This window comes from Aotus nancymaae, unplaced genomic scaffold (assembly GCF_030222135.1).
Source record: "Aotus nancymaae isolate 86718 unplaced genomic scaffold, 86718_ANA_hifiasm-v0.15.2.pri h1tg000012l, whole genome shotgun sequence".
NCBI lineage: Eukaryota > Metazoa > Chordata > Mammalia > Primates > Aotidae > Aotus > Aotus nancymaae.
The window spans coordinates 46,694,330-46,714,806 of NW_026988423.1; the positions used below are offsets into that span (position 1 = coordinate 46,694,330).

Sequence of the window (20,477 nt, forward strand, 5' to 3'; positions counted from 1 at the left end):
TTCTGTGGGAGGCTCACTTGAGCCCAGGAGGTTGATGCTGCAGTAAGCCAGGATCGCACCACTGCATTCCAGCCTCGGGGGCAGAGAGAGAGAAAGCCTGTCTCAAAAAAAAAAAAAGGAGTCATTGTCAGGGGGGTCTCAGTTCCACCTTGATTCTGTCATCCCAGCTCTGCCCTTACTGTGTGACAGTGAGCATGTTACATTACCCGCCAAGCCTCAGTGTCCCGTCTGCAGAGGGGCATGGTAGGACCTTCCTTAGGGTGGCCTGAGGGTTAGATGGCATCATGGACAGACCAAGCCCAGCACTGCATCTGCCACAGGCAGGTGCTCCAGATGGATAGCTGGATAGCTCTTTTCTTCTTAAATCTTTTTAGTCAATTTCAGCTTTTCGTTTACTCCTTCAGCGGATGCTCACCAAGACACGGATGCCTTATTTTTTTGAGATAGAGTCTTGCTCTATCACCTAGGCTGGAAAGCAGTGACATGATCTCGGCTCACTGCAACCTCTGCCTCCCGGGTTCCAGCGATTCTCCCACCTCAGCCTCCTGAGTAGCTGGGATTACAGGCACACACCACCACAGCTGGCCAATTTTTGTATTTTTGATAGAGACGGGGTTTCACCATGTTGGCCAGGCTGGTCTTGATCTCTTGACCTCAAGTGATCCACCCGCTTCAGCCTCCCAAAGTGCTGGGATTACAAGTGTGAATCACTGGGCCCAGCCCTTTTTTTTTTTTTTTAATATTTTACAAAAATTGATATTAAGCTGTCCCTGCTGTTGGCCTCTGATCTCCATTGTTCATTGCTCATCTGCCATCCAGAGATGGCCGACGGTCACAGGCCACTTATTATTTTATTTTATTTTATTTTTGAGATGGAGTCTTGCTCTGTCACCCAGGCTGGAGTGCAGTGGTGCCGTCTCAGCTCACTGAAACCTCCGCCTCCCAGGTTCCAGCAGTTCTCCTGCCTCAGCCTCTAGAGTAGCTAGGACTACAGGCATTCACCACTACGCCCAGCTAATTTTTGTATTTTTAGTAGAGAAGGGGTTTCACCATATTGGTCAGGCTGGTCTCGAACTCCTGACCCCACCTTGAAGGCAGCCCTGGAGCCCCGAGTCATCCTGCAGGAACTTGTCTCCACCCCATTGGTGCTCCAGGCGCTGACCTCACCAGTGCTCACACACTGCCACCTGTTACCGTCCAGGAAATCAGCTGCCCTTAAAACCTGAGGCGCTGAGTTCCTTTGGGGGTCCAGGAAGGAAAAGCAGCATAGGCCTGGCATGTTTTCTTTGGCCCACCCAGTGTGTTTGTAAAAAATTCCGCCAGCATTTAGACATTGAGAAAGAACATACATATCTGGCTTTTCATCTTTTCTTGAAAAACTGGAAGATCTTGCAACCCAGGGCCCCTATGGCAACAGTTCATCGGAGCCAAGTGGCAGCTGTCCCCGCCTTTTAGCAGGGAGAGGGCCCCGGGTGGCCTCAGTTCCTTCTAGTCCCGGGCTGACACAGAAACCAGGTCGTGGGTGCGTTTGTCATGGTACTTGTACAGCCCTGTTCTTGGGTACAGAAAAAGATGTCTCTATTATTCCTTCCCAAAAGTGCAATCAAGAGAAACAGACTCAGAGGGGCCCTGAGTTTCTTCATGAACCTGGAGAATGTTCCCAGGTGTTTACTAGGCAAATTGTGTCTCAGCCCAGCGTCTCTTCACCTGAGTATCTCAGCTGCCTGCCCTTTACAGGCCTGTGAGCTGCAACCCCTGCTCTACACGCTTCTTTTTTTTTCTTTTTTGAGATGGAGTCTCACTCTGTCGCCCAGGCTGTAGTGCAGTGGTGTGATCACGGCACACAGCAACCTTCGCCTCCTGGATTCAAGCGATTCTCCTGCCTCAGCCTCTCTAGTAGCTGGGATTACAGGCACCTGCCACCACACCCGGCTAATTTTTCTGTATTTTTAGTAGAGACTCAGTTTCACCATGTTGGCCAGGCTGGTCTCAAACTCCTGACCTCAGGTGATCCGCCTGCCTCAGCCTCCCAAAGTGCTGGGATCACAGGCATGAGCCACCTCCCCAGCCAAATTTTTGTATTTTTAATAGAGATGGGATTTCACTATGTTGGCCAGGCCGGTCTCGAACTCCTGAACTCAAGCAATCCTCCCGCCTCAGCCTCCCAAAGTGGTGGGATTACAGGCGTGAGCCACTGTGCCTGGCCCCTGCTCTAGAGGTTTCCTAGTTCTTCTTTGATTGACGTCCTCGCCCTCCTCCTCCACCCCCAGGACTGCCTGTGGAAATACAACCGTATCTGTGTCCTGACCCCCATCCCTGGTGGAGCTCTAGCAGGCACTGCTGACTTCAGATGTTCAGTGGAACATCTCCTCTTGATGTTCCTGGCCATCCTTCCAGGCTCCCAGCTGGAGGGGCACAGAGGGTGGGGTCTGCTTCGGTGTCAGCCCAGACTTGGCCAGACTCAGAAACTTTGGTTTCTGAGCCCTGCATCCCTGGGTCTCTTCTTTGGACCTCAGTAGATAGAACCTGCGATGGTTCATTTTAGGCGGCTGCTTGCCTGGATGAACGGAGGTGCAGATAATGGGTAAGGTGTTATTTCCGGGTATTTCTGAGGGTGTTTCCAGAAAGACTGCCATTTCAATCAGTGTGGACAGGCACCATCCAGTCAGCTGAGGGCCTGGATAGAACAAAAGACAGAGGAGAGGTGGATTTTCTCTCTCTCTCCTGAAGCTGGGACACCCTCCTTCTCCTGCCCTTGGAAATCAGGACTCGGGGCTCCAGGCTTTGAACTCTGGGACTTGCACCAGCAGCGCCCCGGGTTCTCAGGCCTCTGGCATGGATTGAGGGACACACTATCAACTTTCCTGGTTCTGAGCCCTTCGGACTTGGACGGAGCCACAGTGCCAGCTTTCCTGGGTGTCCAGCTTGTAGATGCCCTCCCGGGGGACGTCTCAGCCTCAGTCACTGCATGAGCCAATTCCCCTAATGAATTCATTCTTACGTGTCTCTGTCTATCGCCTATCGGTTCTTTCTGGAGAATCCTGACTAGTACTACAAATGTATCTCTGTCTCTTTTGGTTCTGTCTTTCTGGAGAGCCCTGACTAGAACAGATCCTGAGCCCAGCTCCCCGACTTGAGAGAAGTCAGAGCCCAGGCAGGGCACAGAGGGGTGTTTGGAGATTGAACAGTGCAGTCCTCCCTGAGCTGCAGGAACTATTCTCTTCCAAGCAGCCAAAGTGAGCTGCTTTAAAACAGATCACATCTAGGCCAGGAGCAGTGACTCACACCTGGAATCCCAGCATTTTGGGAGGCCGAGATGGGTGGATCACTTGACGCCAGGAGTTTGAGACCAGCCTGGCCAACATGATGAAACCCGATCTCTACTAAAAATACAAAAATCAGCCGGACGTGGTAACGGGCACCTGTAGTCCCAGCTACTTGGGAGGCTGAGGCAGGAGAATCACTTGAACCCAGGAAGGGGAGGCTGCAGCATGCCGAGATTGTGCCACTTCACTCCAGCCTGGGCGACAGAACGAGACCCTATCTAAAAAAAAAAAAAATCACATCTGCTGTCACTTACCCTCAAACATTTCAGACCCTTTTTATCTCATTTGTGTTTTTGTTTTTTGTCTTTTTGAGACAGGATCTTGCTCTGTCACCAGGCTGGAGTGCAATGCTGCAATCGTAGCTTACTGCAGCCTCCAACTCCTGGGCTCAAGCGATCCTTTTGCCTCGGCCTCCCAAGTAGCTGGGACCACAGGTGCACACCACCACACTCAGCTAATTTTTTTTTTTTATTTTTAGAAATGGTGTCTTGCTATGTTGCCCAGGCAGGTCTAGAACTCCTGGGCTCAAGCGATCCTCCTGCCTCAGCCTTACAGTGTTGAGATTACAGAAGGGAGCCACCTTGCCAGGCTCCTTTTTTTTTTTTAATGGACCTCAGGTGTGCAGAACATGATAACTCATAATTCTTGTCTGTGACATATTTATTGATCCTGCTTTTACTTTATGTTTGTTTATCGTTTGAATGACAGTGCCCCCCGCAGCGACCATGACATTGATGCTAACTGCTGTCTACCTACATTTATCTTTCCCTTGATTGTTGCAGAGGCTTTCGTCCCATTTATATGTATGAAAAGGATATCTGGCAGCCTGCAATCTTCTGAGGCTTGCTTTTTTTCAGTCCACATTGTATTTCAAAGTGCAGAAGGTGTTCTGCGTTTCTATTGCTGTAGGATATTAGGGCATTCAGCCATACCGCTGGAGGGAATTTCTCTTCCTTTTTTTTTTTTTTTTTTTTTTCCAGACAGGTCTTACTCTGCCCAGGCTGGAGTGCAGTGGTGCAGTCACAGCTCACTGCAGCCTGGACCTCCTGGGTTCAAGCAATCCATCTGCCTCAGCCTCCCAAATAGCTGGGACTACAGGAGCATGCCACCATACCTGGCTAATTTTTATTTTGTTTTGTTTTTGAGACGGAGTCTTACTTTGTCACCCAGGCTGGAGTGCAGTGGCGTGATCATAGCTCACTGCAGCCTCTGCCACCCAGGCTTTAAGCGATTCTCCCACCTCAACCACCTGAATAGCTGAGACTCACCACCATGCCCAGATAATTTTTTTATTTTATTTTTTCCTGTAGGGATGGGAGCTCACTATGTTGCCCAGTTTGGTCTTGAACTCCTGGTTTCAAGCAGTCCTCCCACCTCGGCCTCCCAAAATGTTGGATATGGACATGAGCCACTGCACCCAGCCTGGATTAATCTCAAAAATAGTATGGTGAACAAAAGAAACCAGCGGAAAATAGACACAAAGTGTATGTTTTCATGGATTTAAGCTCAGAACAGGCACAGTGACCAGAGCAGTGGCTGCCTCCAGTTGTTGGTGAAGGGACACGGAGCACTTTCTGCGGTGATGGGAATGTCCGATATACCCATCAGGGTGGTGGTAAATGGGGGATATATATTTGCCAAAAATCATCGAATTGCCCACCTGAAAATCTGTACATTTTATTATAGTAAGTTATGCCACAATTGTCAAAAGTGAGTTTGGGGTTAAAAAAAATACATATCTATAAGAAATCATGGTCAGACGCAGTGGCTCATGCCTGTAATCTCAGCACTTTGGGAGGTCAAGGTGGGCAGATCATGAGGTCAAGAGATCGAGACCATCCTGACCAACACGGTGAAACCCCATCTCTGCTATATAAAAATTAGCCAGGCATGGTGGCACACGCCTGTAGTCTCAGCTACTTGGGAGGCTGAGGCAGGAGAATTGCTTGAAACTGGGAGGCAGAGGTTGCAGTGAGCTGAGATTGCACCATTGCACCCTAACCTAAAGACAGAGTGAGACTGTCTCAAGAAAAAAAAAAAAAAATCATGACCCAAGTTCAGATTTTATCTCAAAAGCATGTTTTGGCTGGGTGCAGTGGCTCATACCTATAATCTCAGCAATTTAGAAGGCCAGGGAAGGAGGAGCTCTTGAGCCAGGAGTTCAAGATCAGCTTGTGCAACATAGAGAGATGTTGTCTCTATAAAAAATAAAAAGTTAGACTGGGTGCGGTGGCTCACGCCTGTAATCCCAGCACTTTGGGAGGCCAAGGCAGGTGGATCGCTTGAGGTCAAGAGTTTGAGACCAGCCTGGCCAACATGGCGAAATCCCGTCTCTACCAAAAGTACAAAAATTAGCCAGGCATGGTGGTGGGCGCCTGTAATACCAGCTACTCAGGAGGCTGAGGCAGGAGAATTGCTTAAATGTGGGAGGCAGAGGTTGCAGTGAGCTGAGACTGTGCCATTGCATTCCAGCCTGGGTGACAGTGTAAGACCCAATCTCAAAAATAAGAAACAGAGAGAAAAAAAGAAAGAGGAAGGGAGGGAGGGATATTTCCACACACCTAACCACCAGCCACACTGCAGTTGGGCCAGCTGGAAGGTGTGAGCATCTGTAGCTCCTCAGCCCACAAAGGTGCCTGTCTGCCTGGTGGTAGGAGATGCAGCGGCCTTGATCACCTTCTCCCTAATTAGATATGAGGGAAGCGTGGGACCGTGACCCCTGGAGGGACGGCAGGGATTGCCCACGCCAGTCATCTCACCGTACAGCTGGAGAAACTGAAGCCAGGACAGGGAGAGGACCGAGGTTCCATAGTGAGCGGGGGATGCCCTGTCTGCCTGGTGCACCACCCTCTGTCCAGCCCCCACTGCCCCCACCCCAGACCAGGAGCAGCCCCCGGCACCCAAGGCAGGTGCAGAGTCAATCAGCAAATACTGCAAGGCTCACTCAGCACTGGGAGCTGGGGTAACAGTGACAAAGCCGCCTTGGTCTCTGCCCACTCAGCAGCTGAGGCCAGGGTGGATTCCACGCTGGTAAACTTCAGCAGTGACCTGATGGCCAAACGCCTCCCTAAGTGGGCACTGACGGTTGGAAGGGGGGTGTGGGCAGTGTTGAGGAGGGGACGTAGTGGAGCGTGGTTCCTGAAGGTGTCCACCCTGAGACCTGGAGGCTGGGGAGTAGAGTGAGGGTCCCAGGGGGAGGATACGGCACCCTAAGGAAGGAGAAGGGGTCCAGCAGTGGCCACGTGGGGGCTGGACAAAAACAGCCCAAACCACGGAGCTGGAAACCACGCCAGGGCCCTTGGCGTTATGGCGGAGGCAGCGGGAGCCATGGGAGGTGTTTGACCCAAGGAGCGAGGTCATCGCATTTGTGCTTTGAGAAGTGCCTTTGCCTGTACTGTATAGCATGGATGGACAGGGTCTCAGGAGACCCAGGAAGAGGCCTGGGAGATGACAGCAGAGATGAAAAAGGCTGGATTTGAGGTCCCCAAGGGATCAATGAAAAAGCACTTGGTAAAGGGCAGGCTGGGGGCACGGAGAATCAAGTGCACATAAAAGGTGGACACCAGGAAGAGAGTCTGGGTGGGGGTCAGGGTGATGGGTCTCTGTGCTGGAGGTGGAAGCCCTTCCCAGTTCTGGTCCTGGCTGGTGCAAGGTGTGACCTCCGGCAGATGCTAGGATTTTGTCTAAGGATGATCTATTCCATGCTAAACTTCCTTCCTCTTAAGATGCTAATCAAGGGATCGTAGGGCGTGGTAGCTCCATCCTGTAATCTTAATGCTTCAGGAGGCTGAGGTGGGAGGATTGCTTGAGGCCAGGAATTCAAGACCAGTCTGAGCAATATATCAAGACCCTGTCTCTACATGAAAATATTTTTTTAGATTAACCTGGCATGGTGGTGCATGCTTGTAGTCCCGGCTACTTGGGAGACCGAGTTGGGAGGATGGCTGGGGCCCAGGAGTTCAAGGCTGCAGTGAGCTGTGATTGCACCCCCGCATTACAGCCTGGATGACAGAGTGGGGCACTGTCTCTTAAATAAAAAGGAAGCGAGTTTCTAGAAATCATCTATCTCAGGATGGAATTAATTGCTCCGAAAAGAAGTGAGTTCCCCATCCCTATGTGTATGCAAATGCAGGCTGGCTGCTGTCTGTTCAGGATTTCATTACTAGAGGAGACAACACAGAATAGCTTTCCAGACTTGATTCCGTGTTTCCCCATGCCCTACCTTACATCTGGGTGGCTCCCTGAAGGGTGCCACACTTTTTTTTTTGAGACTGAGTCTCTCTGTGTTGCCCAGGCTGGAGTGCAGTGGTGTGATCTCAGCTCACTGCAACATCCACCTCCTGGGTTCAAGTGATCCTCCGTCCTCAGCCTCCCAAGTAGCTGGGATTACAGGTGTGTGCCACTATGCCTGGCACCTCCCTTTCTTCTTTGATGGGGAACTGGTGGTAAACTGTCTCACAGATTAAACAAAAAAAAAACTTGTCATTCTCTTCTCTCTGCTACTTGATTTGGTTCATAAATGTGACATCTCAGAAAAGGTTTGGCCGGGAAAGGTTTTCTGGGAGTGTGTCTCCCCTGCTGCACCCTCCCTTCCCCTTTGCCTTAGGGTTTCAGGTCTGTTGCTGGAACAGGGCTGTGGCTGGGCTGGGGCTCCTTGCCCAGGATGCCAGGGAGAGGCCCCGTGTGAGGGCCTCACTCTGTGGGCTTAGGAATCCTGGAGTAAACAGATCAAGTTACCCGCAACAGGCAGCCGCAGCGATTGAAGATGGGAATGTTCTTCTCGGAGATGACTCAGCTTCTCAGCCCAGACCGGGGGCCGCCATGGGCCTCGGCTCTGCCCTGGTAGCTGGCTCCAGGCCAAGCCCGGGGTGGGGTGGTGGGGGAAACAATGGATTTTTAGAGTCAGCGACTGCTGTGCAATTCTGTTTCACCCCATCAGGGTGAGGGCACATGTCAACTCTGGCAGGGGGTGGGGTTGGGCAGCTGCTTCCTGGATCGTCTGTAGGGTGGTGGCTCAGCCTCTCCAAGCCTCAGTTTCCTCATCTGTGAAGTGGGCAGCAACAACTATGTCAGAGAGCTGATGGGAAAAATGAATCAACCACCCAGGCGAGGTGGTTCACGCCTGTAATCCCAGCATTTTGGGAGGCCGAGGGGGGCAGATCACTTGAGGTCAGGAGTTCGAGACTAGCCTGGCCAACATGGTGAAACCCCATCTCTACTAAAAATACAGAACTTAGCTGGGTGTGGTGGCAGGCGCCTGTAATCCAAGCTACTCAGGAGGCTGAGACAGGAGAATCGCTTGAACCCAGGAAGTGGAGGTTGCAGTGAACCAAGATCTCACCACTGCACTCCAGCCTGGGTGACAGAGCAAGACTCCATCTCAAAAAAAATGGGCATCTGGGGCCGAGTGCAGTGACTCATGAGTGTAATCCCAGCACCTTGGGAGGCTGAGGCAGGTAGATCGTGAGGTCAAGATCGAGACCATCCTGGCCAACACAGTGAAACTCCGTCTCTACTAAAAATTAGCTGGGTGTGGTGACAAGCGCCTGTAATCCCAGCCACTCAGGAGGCTGAAGCAGGAGGATCTCTTGAACCCGGGAGGCGGAGGTTGCAGTGAGCCGAGATCACATCACTGCACTGCAGCCTGGGTGACAGAGCAAGGCTGTGTCTCAAAAAGAAAAAAAAAAAAAGGGAATCTGGGGAGAGGGTGCAATAGGAAATGAGAGAGGATCCCTTGAGAGCTGCCTACGCTGGGGAGAAGAGCAGCCATCACAGGAAGCAAAAGAGGACTGTCAGTGTCAGACGTCGGAGGAGACCATGTGGGAGGTTGCAGATTCCAGGGAGGCTTTGGCCAACCATGTGGGTCCAGGCAGCAGGTCAAGGGCAGGAAGGTATGAGGTGAACAGGCTGTCGGGCTGGACTGGAGGAGGTCACTGATGAACCGAGTGGAGTGTCCTGGAGGGCTTGAGGAGCTGGCCCAGCGGCAGGGGGTTGGGGTAAGGAGGTGGCCTCAGGAGGAGATGGGGATGAAGGAAGATTTTTTAGGACGGAAGAAACTTGATCCTGTTTGTTGCTAGGACTGAGAAGCCAAGTGTGAAACAGACAGCTCAGGGAGGCACTTGGGAGAGTCACGAAAGGGGGAAGGAGTTTGCCAGGGTGCTGTTTTCCTGAGGCCAGAGAGCAGGGATAAGATGGGCTGATGGGCTGGGCACAGAGGCTCACGCATGTAACCCCAGCACTTTGGGAGGCCGAGGCGGGAGGATGGCTCAAAGCAAGGAGTTCTAGACCAGGCTGAGTCACATAGTGAGGCCCTGTCTCTACAAAAAAATGAAAAAAAAAAATGAGCCAGGCGTGGTGGTGTGTATTTACCGTTGCAGCAGAGTTGGGAGGCTGTGTTGTGAGGATCACTTGAGCCAGGAGTCTGAAGCTGCAGTGAGCTGTGATTGCACCACTGCACTCCAGCCTGGGCAACAGAGCAAGACCCTGTCTCAAAAAAAAGATGGGCGGATGATCAGAGACTTTCTGAGAGGGTGCCCTCCCTGGTTGGTCTGTGTCTTAGGAAATCTGGGGTGCGTGTTGGGGTGCTGAGCATGGCAGAGGGGCAGGGGTGGGAGAGGTCTGGGAGAGGGAGGGTTAAGCTGACCCAGCAAGGGGTGGATGGGCCTGGGTGACAGGGAGGGGGATTTCTGAGCTGGAGGTCATTGCTTAGGGTGGGTTTGGGCAGGGGTCATCTAAGGAAGGGGCCAGCCGAGGGGGCCCCCAGGAACACCCAGCCCCACAGGCCAGCAGTACACGGTAGCATTGGAGTGGTGATGGCTGCAGGAGATGACCGGGAACCAGGGCCACTCCCAGAGTTGCCAGGCGACAGGACAACTCCAGTCCATGCCCCAGCGTGGCCCCAAAGTCCTGTAATAGCAAGGCCTCCAGGGAATGTTGCGTCCCAATTCATGGTTGTCAGGGCAGGACTGCAGATTGCTTTAGGGTCAGATATTTCCATTGTGGTCTTCAGTGTGTTGACACAAACTGTCTGCATGCTTAGAAAGGTCAGAGGTTGTATGTCTCAGTGTCTCGGTGTGCGTTCTCAGCTGTGGTGTAAGGAACTCGTAAGGTTGAATGAGCTTCTGGTTATGTTGGGAAAAGACCAGGAAAATGTGCCATTATCCAAAAAAAAGAAATGGATGCTGTTGATGAAAGCTACCACAGGCCAGGCGCAGTGGCTCACGGCTGTAATCTCAGCAGTTTGAGAGGCTGAGGCGGGCAGATCACCTGAGGTCAGGAGTTCGAGATCAGCCTGGACAACATGGTGGAACCCCATCTTTACTAAAAATACAAAAATTAGCCAGGCACGGTGGCAGGTGCATGTAGTCCCAGCTGCTTGGGAGGCTGAGGCAGGAGAATCTCTTGAACCCAAAAGGCGGAGGGTTGCAGTGAGCCTACATTGCACCATTGCACTCCAGCCTGGGCGACAGAGCAAGTCTCTGTCTCAATAAAAGCCAAACACAGCATGCCTGGTGCTTTTTTAATTTTATTTTTTATTTTTTGAGACAGGGTCTTATACTGTCACCGAGGCTGAAGTGCAGTGGTGCAATTGCAGCTCATTGCTGCAGCCTCAACCTCCTGGGCTTAAGCCATCCTCCTTCCTCAGCCTCCTGAGTAGCTGGGACTACAGGTGCATGCTATAATGCCCTGCTAATTTTTTTTTTTAGATTATTTTTTGTAGAGACAGGGTCTCACTATGTTGCCCTGGCTGGTCCCCTGGCATTTTTATCTACAAAGGGATGCCGATTCCCCACCCTGGTTCCTGAAGGCAGACGGTATGTGCCCCTCTTGGAAATTTGGGGGACAGGCTCAGGAACCAGGTAAATATGCCCAAGACCATAGGATCAGACCACCAACTCCAAAGCATTGCTCCTTTTCTTTTTTCTAGAGACAGAGTCTCACTAGGCCAGAGTGCAGTGTCGCAGTCTCAGCTCACTGCAGCCTCAAACTCCCAGGCTCAAGCAATTCTTGTGCCTCAGCCTTCCAAGTAGCTAGGACTACAGGCATGCACCAGCACACCTGGCTAATTTTTGTATTTTTAGTAGAGATGGGGTTTCACCGTGTTGGCCACCTGGTCTCGAACTCCTGACTTCAAGTGATCGACCTGCCTCTGCCTCCCAGAGTGCTGGGATTACAGGCATGAGCCACCTTGCCTGGACAGGTGTTTTTTTTGGTTTTGGGTTTTTTTCTTAATCATAGCTTCATGTAATTCTGTAAAAAGAATAAACTGTATTTAGCTGCCTTAATGAAAAAAAACCGTAAAAAGAGTACCCTGCCATACACCGTGTTTGGGGACTTGGTTTTCCACCCACGGTGCCGTGACGTTGCTGAAAGTTGTTTATCTCTCTGCTTAACACTGAGGATGGTTCATGTTGCCTGCTGGGTAATATTCTGCCATTCTTCACGTCCTCTCCTGCTGATGGCTGTCTGGGCTGTGGCCAGGTTTTTGTTACCGAGAACAGGCTGTCACGGATCCTCTTGTCCGTGTCTCCTGTTACTCAGCTGTAAAGGGTGGCTGTCTCAGAATGGAAAGGCTGAGTCATGGGGCGTACTGACACAAGGCCCACCTGCCTTCAGGAAGCCCCCAACCTGTAGTGGCAGCTCAGCCCCAGCACGGCAGACCCAAGGCAGCTAACTGCTTTAACCTAGCAAAGCTTCAGTTTTCCCGTCTGTGAGATGGGAATTATTGCACGGCCCATTCACGCAGGTCACATTGATCATAGACCTTGTACCAAGCCCTGCGCTGGGCATGGGGACTTGGAGGAGAGAGGTACAGCCCTGTCTCTTGCTCGCAAAGACAGAACTGGGGCTGGGCGTGGTGGCTCATGCCTCTAATCCCAGCACTTTGGAAGGCTGAGGCGGGCGGATCACCTGATGTCAGGAGTTCAAGACCAGCCTGACCAACATGGCAGAACCCCATCTCTACTAAAAATACAAAAATTAGGCTAGGCGCAGTGGCTCATGCCTGTAATCTCAGCACTTTGGGAGGCCGAGATGGGCAGATCACAAGGTCAGGGTTCAAGACCCGCCTGGCCAACATGGTGAAACCCCATTTCTACTAAAAAAAATTTTTTTAAATTAGCTTGGCATGGTGGTGGCACCTGTAATCCAGCTACTCAAGTGGCTGAGGCAGGAGAATCGCTTGAACCTGGGAGACGGAGGTTGCAGTGAGCCAAGACTGCGCCACTGCACTCCAGCCTGGGCAATAGAGCAAGACTCCATCTCAAAAAATATATAAAAATTAGCTGGGCATGGTGGCACATGCCTGTAATCCCAGCCCCCTGGGGGGCTGAGGCAGGAGAATCGCTTAAACCTGGGAGGCAGAAGTTGCAGTGAGCTGAGATCGTGCCACTGCACTCCAGCCCAGGTGACAGAGCGAGACTGAATCTAAAAAAAAAAAAGGACAGACATGGAAGTGATTAATTTCAGTACTTAGATGGATATCTCCATAGCACCATGGGGAGGTGATAGGCCCCGTGAGAAATGGGGAGACCAAAATCAGTGATCATTTTGCACCGAGAGCCGAAAAGCAGAAGGTGTGCTCTTGTCTACAAAAACTGAGATCTCCTGGGAGGGAGCCTGGGTCTGGGGCTCTCCCCAGATCTTTTGTGATCTCTTCTGCCCTGTCTGTCCCCTTTGGCATTCCTGCCTCTCCATAATCACACCAGAATTCAACAAACGCCATCACCCATGCTGTCTTACTGGATTCTCCTGGTTGCCCATGACACAAGCACGTTTTTTGTCTTAAGGCAAAATAACTCCTGTTCAGGATCGCCCTTCCAATTGCAGAACCAATTAAGGGCTTTTTTCTAAGTAAAACTTGAAAGGGCAGCTTCTACTTGCTAAAGACAGGAGAAATGGAATGTAAATAACACAGAGACCCATTGAAAACCCAGGAGCAACAGATGAAAAAACCACAGCTGGTTAGCAGAACAGAGCCTGGCACACGCCCTCCACCTGGTTTTCTTCTGGGAAGAAAAGCCCATGAATGGTGACCCCGAAACACTTTTATTGATGGCTGCACATTTTAAAAGGCCCCCTGTCAGCCAGGCGTGGTGGCTCACACCTGTAATCCCTTTGGGAGGCAGAGGCTTGGGAGGATCACTTAAGACCAGGAATTCGGGACCAGCCTGGACACTATTGCGAGACCTTGTCTCCACAAAAATTTAAAAATTAGCTGGGCATGGTGATGTGCCTCTATAGTCCCAGCTACTCAGGAGGCTGGGGTGGGAGGATCTCTGGAGCCCAAGAGTTGGAGGCTGCAGTCAACTATGATTGTGCCACTGGACTCCAGCCTGGGTGACAGAGCAAGACCCTGTCTCCAAAGGAATGAATGAATGAATGCTGCTATTAGTCATATCAGAAAAACATCAGCAAGGAGGCAGCCAGAAGTTGGCTGGCAGGGGCAGGGGTGAGTGTTCTCCGGAAGCAGTTGAGGCCCTGATCCTTTCATTCCCTCACTTGGACGGGCTGCGGAAGATGTGGCTAAACCGCGCTCATTTCAGACAGAATGGCCACACTTTGCAAGAAACACCCCTGTCCTTCCCTGCTGGTGCTGTGTTCACAAGCAGGCTGAAAAAGGACCTGCTTTAAGTCAGGCCCGAGAATGTCTTGTAAACAGGCGCCCGTAATGTCCAGGAAGCCTGCCGTGAGGGCTGTTTGCAGAGCCTCTCTGGTTTGGGTGGGTGGGTCACTTCTGGGCTTGTTTCAAAGCCCCTCTAGCCAGGCTTTTTTGTTGTTGTTGGAAGACAGTCTTGCTCTGTTACCCAGTCTGGAGTGCAGTGGCAGGATCTCGGCTCACTGCAACCTCTGCCTCCTGGATTCAAGCGATTCTCTGGCTCAGCCTCCTGAATAGCTGGGACTACAGGCCCGTGCCACCACACCCAGATGATTTTTATATTTTTAGTAGAGACGAGGTTTCAACATGTTGGCCAGGCTGGTCTTGAACTCCCAACCTCAGGTGAGCTACCTGCCTCAGCCTCCCAAAGTGCTGGGATTACAGGCATGAGCCACCGCACCCAGCAGGCTAGGCTCTTAATTCCAAAGGTCTGAGCTTTTTCCCAGGCAAGCTAGCAGGTGACCTTGGCAGTCTGGCTGACACAGGGCAATGTGACCCTGCAGGAATCATGCCTGAGTCTTTTTTTTTTTGGACGGAGTCTCGCTCTGTCATCCAGGCTGGAATGCAGTGGTGCGATCTGGGCTCACTGAAACCTCTGCCTCCCGGGTTCAAGCGATTCTCCTGCCTCAGCCTCCCAAGTAGCTGGGATTACAGGCATGCACCACCACACTCAGCTGATATTTTTGTATTTTTAGTAAAGATGGGGTTTCACCGTGTTAGCCAGGATGGTCTTGATCTCCTGACCTCATGATCCACTTGCCTTGATGTCCAAAAGTGTTGGGATTCCAGGCATGAGCCACCGTGCCCAGCCTCAAGTCTTTTTTATTTTATTTTTTAACACAGGTTCTCACTGTGTCACCCAGACTGGAGTGCAGTGGTGCTATCACAGCTCACTGCAACCTCCACCTCCCAGGTTCAAGTGATCCTCCCACCTCTGCCTCCTGAATAGCTGAGACTACAGGGGTGCACCACCATGTCCGGCTAATTTTTTAATTTTTTTGTAGAGATGGGGTCTTGCCATGTTGCCCAGGCTGGTCTCAAACGATCCAGAAATGCTGAGATTACAGGTATGAACCGCCGCATCCGGCCTCCTGCCTGGAGCTTCTTCACAGCACTTCGCACCACACTGCTGTTTTCTTCCTTCTGCTCCTCTTTCCAGCTCTTTGTAGACAGAGTACAGAGAGGCCACAGACTCCCGGGGCCCGGCATCTGGGTGTGGACCCAGCCGTGACTCATTAGAAAAGGCAGAGAGAGAATTAAAACTGGAGACCTTAGCCTCTCCCAGAGGAGGGGTAAGTCAAGGTGATACCACATGAGGGCAGGCAGGGTTTGTCCTCATGAAGGCTTCTCTGGGTTTGAAGGCAAGTGTGTGGCCACAGTCCAGCCCTTTGCTCAGCAATCCTTGAGTGTTACTTCCATGCCCAGCCAGTGTCGGATACTAGGTATGCATACAGAGAACCGTCTGTCCTTGCTTCTGAGAGCTGTGGCCTACTGAGGGAAGTGAACCCTTAAAGTGTGATTTGTAATAGATCATGGGAAGCACTCAGCACCATCATGCTCAGTTGCACGGTTTGTGCACTGCACAACTCCAAGGGCATACTTCACATAGACTATGAGATGAACTGTCTCCCGGGGCTGTGATGTACCACCAGCCCAGCTGTTCACAGTGGCCTGAAAGTTATCTCATAGACATAGTGTGAGGCTGTAGGCTGTCAAAGGAGTCCCGCCTCTATGATGGGAGATGAGGGACAGGAAGTGGCTGGTGCTGATCAGGCAGGGGTTTCTTACTTTATTTTTTGCATTTTTATTAGAGACAGGGTTTCACTGTGTTGGCCAGACTGGTCTCAAACTCCCAACCTCAAGTGATCCACCTGCCTTGGCCTGCCAAAGTGCTGGGATTACAGGCATGAGCCACTGCACCCGGCCAGGAAAGGTTTACCCCAGAGGAGATGTTTCCCTGAGCCTGGCCTGAATGTTCTTTCAACTACCCAGCGTAGCCTCCCAACTTTGTTGGCCAAAGACTTTGTGCTCACCCTTTAAGGCCTAGTTCAGGGCCAGGTGTGGTGGCTCACACTTGTAATCCCAGCATTTTGGGAGACCGAGGTGGGTGGATCACGAGGTCAAGAGATCAATACCATCCTGGCCAACATGGTAAAACCCTGTCTCTACTAAAAATACAAAATAAAATAAAATAAATACAAAAAAATTAGCTGGGCGTGGTGCACGCCTGTAGTCCACAGGAGGCTGAGGCAGGAGGATTGCTTGAACCTGGGAGGCGGAGGTTACAGTGAGCCCAGATGGCACCACTGCACTCCAGCCTGGCGACAGAGCAAGAATCCGTCTCAAAACAACAACAAACGGGGTGGGCATGGTGGTGCACGCCTGTAGTCCAAGCTAGTTGGTTGGGAGGCTGAGCTACAAGGATTGCTTGAGCCCAGGAGGTCAGTGGTGCAGTGAGCCGAGATCACCCCACTGCACTCCAGCCTGGGCAACAGAGCAAGAGCCTGTCTCAAAAAAGAAAAAAAAAAAAAAAAGACGGGGTCAAGGAGAGTGGAAGGCATCTGGGGGCTGACTCCTGAGGGTGACCAGCAGAGCGATGGCAGCAGCTGCCTCTGGCTGATCTGCCCTCCCCGAAGCCTGCCTGTGCCAAGGTGTGCATTCTGAGATGTCCCATAGCTGGCAGAGCCACAGAATCGCTCAGCCCCTGGGGACAGGTCACTTCAACAACATGTTTATATTCCGTTTACACAGGCCGCTGTTGCTTTCTGCTGGTGTTTATGCCCTCTGGAATAATTTGTGTGGTCTATTTCTGGAGCATCCCTCGCGGCCGAGGGCGCCGGGAGCAAGGGCCGCGTCTGTTTGCTTCCCCAGGGCTCTCAGGCAGCTGGGCAGCCCCGCCCCACCCAGGGAGTACCCGCTCATGGCAGTCTGGTGACTCGGGGGGAGGGGGTGTCCAGGGCTCTTTCTGAGTGTGTGGGGGTCCCTAGGAAGAGGCCAGGCCTGACCAGTGATTGCCACTTACTGTGGTGATAATTTGCTGTTGTCCTCAAAGCAATTATAGATTTCATGTATCCAGGCAATACTTGCAAATTGGATATGGGACAAGCAGGGACAGAGACGTCATTTGAAAACCAAAGAGCCAGAGGGAAATTGATGAGCGTAGGTTGTTGCAGAATGCCTCACGTCCCTCTGAGGTGGGGAGAGGCCACCTCGTGGATGACCCTAGCACTGCCTCTTGTTTTTTTTTTTTTGACAGCGTTGCTCTGTTGCCCAGGCTGGAGTGCAGTGGCACGATCTCAGCTCACTGCAACCTTCTAGGTTCAAGCAATTCTCCTTCCTCAGCCTCCCAAGTAGCTGTGATTACAGACACCCACAACATGCCTGGCTAATTTTTATATTTTTAGTAGAGACAGGGTTTTACCATGTTGGCCAGGCTGGTCTCAAACTCCTGACCTCAAGTGATCCACCCGCCTTGGCCTCCCAAAGTGCTGGGATTAAGGCATGAGCCATCTGGACAGGCCAAGCATTTTCTTTAAATTCAATTTTATCAAGTATAACTTACGTACAGCAAAATTCACCCCTTTTTAGCAGAGCTCCTTGGGTTTTGACAAATTTATATGATCTTGTGAGGTTTTTTTTTTTTTTTTTCCCAGTAATGGCTATAAGCAAGGTTTTTGATTTTTGTTGAGATGGATTCTTACTCTAATCACCCAGGCTGGAGTGCAGTGGCGCTATCTCAGCTCACTGCAACCTCAGCTTCCTGGGTTCAAGAGATTCTCCTGCCTCAGTCTCCTTAGTATCTAGGATTACAGGCGAGCACCGCCACACTCAGCTAATTTTTGCATTTTTTTGTAGAAACAGGGTTTCGCCATGCTGGCCAGGCTGGCCTCAAACTGGTGACCTCAGATGATCCGCTGCCTCAGCCTCCCAAAGTGCTGGGGTTAGAGGCGTGCACCACCGTGCCCAGCCTAAATTTATATGAATTTTTCTTTTCTTTTTTTTTTTCCCTTTTTTTTGAGACGGAGTTTTGCTCTTGACACCCAGGCTGGAGTGCAGTGGCGCGATCTCAGCTCACTGCAACCTCTGCCTCCCAGGTTCAAGTGATTCTTGAAGCCTCAGCTTCCCAAGTAGCTGGGGATTACAGGTGCGCACCGCCACGCCCAACTAATTTTTGCATTTTTTTGTGAAGACAGGGTTTTGCCATGTTGGCCAGTCTGATCTCAAACTCCTGACCTCAGGTAATCCGCCCACCTGAGCCTCCCAAAGTACTGGGATTACAGGCATGAGCCACATGCCCAGCCTAAATTTATATGAATTTCTTTTTCTTTTGAGACGTAGTTTCACTCTGGTCACCGAGGCTGATGTGTAGTGATGCAATCTCAGCTCAATGCAACCTCCGCCTCCCAGGTTCAAGTGATTCTCTGCCTCAACCTTTCAAGTAGCTGGGATTACAGGCGTGCACCGTCACACCTGGCTAATTTTTGCATTTTCTGTAGAGACAGGGTTTCACCATGTTAACCAGGCCTGTCTCGAACTCCTGACCTCAGGCAATCTACCCGCTTCAGCCTCCCTAAGTGGTGGGATTACAGGTGTGAACCACTGCGCCTGGCAATTTATATGAATTGGTATGATTTTGTAACCACCGCCACAATCAAGAGGTCTATCCCCCCAAAATTTCCCAGTGCCTCCCTCTAGTCAGCGCCTCCCTATCCCCTGGCAACCGCATGTCATTTGTCGGTATAGTTTGGCCCCTTCCAGAATGTTGTATGAATAGAATCATACAGTATGGAGTCTTGTAAGCTTGGCCATAGATGCACTTGAGATCTGTCCGTGTTAATGCATGAATCAGCAGTTTGTTTCTTTTCATTGCTGATCCGTATTTCCTCTTGTGGACGTGCCATACTTTATCCTCCCTCCAGTTGAAAGAAGGACATTTGGGTTGTTTCCAGTTTAGGGCAATTACAAACAAAGGCAATATGCATTGGCATCTAGGTCTCTGTGTGGGCACCTGCTTTCACTTCTCTTGGGTGAATACCCAGGAGTAGAATAGCTGAGGCTGGAGGGTCAGCATGTGCTGAACTTTATAGAAAACTGCTGGCCGGGTGCAGTGACTCACATCTGTGATCCCAGCACTTTGGGAAGCCAAGGAGGGAAGATCGCTTGAGGACAGGAGTTCAAGACCAGCCCAGACAACATAGCAAGACCTCATCTCTACAAACAGTTTTAAAAACTAGCTAGACAGACCGGGCGTGGTGGCTCATGCCTGTAATCCCAGCACTTTGAGAGGCTGAGGCGGGCAGATCACCTGAGGTCAGGAGTTCAAGACCAGCCTGGCCAACATGGAGAAACCTTGTCTCTACTAAAAATACAAAAATTAGCCAGACGTGGTGGCCGCCTGTAATCCCAGAAACCGGGGAGACTGAGGCAGGAGAATCACTTGAACCTGGGAAGCAGAGGTTGCAGTGAGCCGAAATCATGCCACTGCACTCCAGCCTATGGAATAGAGCAAGACTCTGTCTAAAAAAAAAAAAAAATAGCAGTACACGGTAGTATGGAAGTATGTGCCTGTAGTTCCAGCCTACTCAGGAGACTGTCATGAGCTGCGGTTGCATCACAGCACTCCAGCCTGGGCAACAGGGCAAGACCCTGTCTCTAAAAAGAATAAAGAAACTGCCAAAGGGATGTTCGAAGGGCCGGGCCATTTTCTACTCCCACCAGCAGCATAAGAGAGTTCCAGTGGCTCCATGTCCTTGCAGAAATTTTCAGGAGTAAATTTTAAAAAGGAGCTGGAGAGGTTCTGCAGAGGAGGGGGCTGCAGGGCAGCTGGCAGGAGAGGAGGCCAGGGAGGAGAGTGACCCATGGCACTCCAGCCACCCCGTCCTCTGCAACGCTGTCACTCAAAGATCCCTTTTCCAGATACATCTTCAAGAGAGTGATGTTTGCCCCTTGCCTGGTGATAGGGTTTGGCTGTGTCCCCACTCAAATCTCACCTTGAATTGTAATCATCTCCACGTGTCAAGGGTGGAGCCGGGTGGAGATTATTGAATCATAGGGGTGGGCTTTTCCCATACTGTGCTTGTGATAGTGAATAAGTCTCGCGAGATCTGATGGTTTTATAAAGGGCAGTTCCCCTGCACACACGCTCTTGCCTGCTGCCATGTAAGACGTACCTTTGCTCCTCCTTTGCCTTCTGCCATGATTGTGTGGCCTCCCCAGCCATGTAGAACTGTGAGTCCATTAAACCTCCCCCTTTCCTTTATAAATTACCCAGTTTCAGGTATGTGTTCATTAGCAGCATGTGAACAGACGAATACACCTGGGTTACTGATGGGCCTTTCTGTCCTGGCTCCCCTCGACGGGTGGGGGTGCAGAGCCCATGCCTGGCGTTGTCCTGCAGAGCCAGGATACCAGATAGGTGGCCAGGGGTCCGTTTCCTGCAAGCCTCTGTCTGTGCACACTTGTACTCACCATCCCTGCCTGTGATACCCTCTAGA

At 51.3% G+C, this 20,477-nt stretch overlaps 1 protein-coding gene across 1 annotated transcript in view; it reads left to right on the forward strand.

Moving 5' to 3' along the window:
- Window positions 1-20,477, forward strand: part of CASTOR2 (cytosolic arginine sensor for mTORC1 subunit 2) — a 64,049-nt gene that overhangs the window by 19,576 nt on the left and 23,996 nt on the right. The gene's annotated exons all lie outside the window — the stretch shown is intronic.